Raw genomic sequence first — 1,932 nt, forward strand, 5'->3', positions numbered from 1 at the left:
TTCTTCTTCTTCTTCTTCTTCTTCTTCTTCTTCTTCTTCTTCTTCTTCTTCTTATCATTATTATATTACTTTGAATTAAGACATGATGATAATATTAAAATTATTTTTTTTTTTTTTTAAATGTAAGTTTGGTAAGTGTTTTATATCGCTCGCAACTGCATAAGGTCATATTTTATGAGCGTGCGGGACTCACCAAACACTCAGTTGGTAGGACATTTTGAATTTTGCCTGGATGGTGGCCGAAGCCTACTCTTATCGTTTTTGGACCCCCAAGAGATCTTTAACGTTCGCAGCATGCTCATGTGACCTCCAACGTTTTTCGCCATTGTCCGAGAAGGCTTGGCGTTAGATCTTACCTACCAGAAGATCAGTGGTGTGGTTGAAAGACAGCATTAAGAAAGCGCCAAGGAGAAGCAGTAGAAAGGCTGCAGATCGAGTCAGGAGCCCATAGGAGGGGGCATAGGGGGTGGGGGGCAGAAAGTGAAGACGAAAGTAGTCTGTCAAGTCTGATAGAGCAATCTTATCTTCGGCATTCTTAGCATATGTCCTGAATATCTCCATCTTCTCCTCTTTATGGCCGTGTTGATATCTTCAATTCCTGCTCTTTCCAACTCTCCATTATTTGTCATACATAATGAATTCCATTATTTATTTTAGAAAATTCTTCGTAAAGACTTTGTTTGGAAGTAGCTTTTCAATTTTTGTAGAATTGTTTTATTTGTTTTCCATATTTCTGAACCATACGCCAATAGAGATGAACATTTCAATGGTATATATTTAGTTTCTTCTTCTGCGAAAAGTTCTTTGACTTCAAAATGTTTTTAAATTATACAAATGTGATCTAGGTATTTTTTAAATTATTGGTGAACATCGCTAAGTCAGAGTGCACTTTTGGACATACTGCTTCCAAGGTTGCCAACTTGAATTTACTCATTTCTGCAATGGGTCCTCCATAAAGGGCGATGGGAGTAGTTTATGTTGATAGCAGCAGTCTGCTAATGTACAGGATATTTTAATAGGCTAGTCTCATCCTCAAAGTCTTAATCTTCTATAATATATTATGTGCTATTTGTCCATCAAAAACCTGTTTCAATGTGTATGCTTTGTCTCATTATAAAATCCGTCATAATTTCAAAAAGTACAGGTGATAATATAAAGCCTTGTTAGCTTCAGTATTTACTCCAAAGATGTAGATAGTTCTCCTTCAATGTGCAGCTAACTTTGGTATTATGATCTTATGCAGTTTATTATTTGTGTTGGGATACCATAAATTGCAAGAATTTTCCACAAAGCCTTTTTTTATAGGTTGCCAAAGTCTTCTGTAAACTCACCAAAGTTCAAAATAATAGGGCAATTCCATTCTCTGCTTTGTTTTACAATACTTCTCAGAACAAACCGTTGGTCTGTATATGATCTCTTCGGTTGAAAACCCGCCGGCTCCTCTCTCAGTCTGTCATTCTATTGCTGTTCTGATACATGGCAAGATAATTTTCCAAGCATTGACAAAAGCGTTATACCTCTACAATTGTCGCAATCTTTTAAGTCTCCCCTTTTAGGTAGTTTTACTTTCTCTATTCCAAAGGCAGGTTTCCTTTTTCAGTGATGATCATCAAAATTTTAAGTTTTACTAATAGTCATACAGCAATTAATATTAATAATTACATAAACTATCATCATTACGAAAGTTCTATACCTCTATGCGTGGGAGTGTTCCCATCTTCTCATTCCTACCTGTCCCATAAATCCTCTCTTTCCCCGAGTGCCTCCTTCACTCTATCTTCTTATCCTCATCTTCCACACGTCCTTCCTAATTCGATTATCACTGGCCACAAAATCATTCCCCCAGCTTTGGATCATCTTTCCTCGCTGTCGTCATCTCTCTCTCTCTCACTCTTTCTCTCTTTCTTTCTCTATTTATCACACACACACACA

Source organism: Aplysia californica, unplaced genomic scaffold, assembly GCF_000002075.1.
Source record: "Aplysia californica isolate F4 #8 unplaced genomic scaffold, AplCal3.0 scaffold01201, whole genome shotgun sequence".
NCBI lineage: Eukaryota > Metazoa > Mollusca > Gastropoda > Aplysiida > Aplysiidae > Aplysia > Aplysia californica.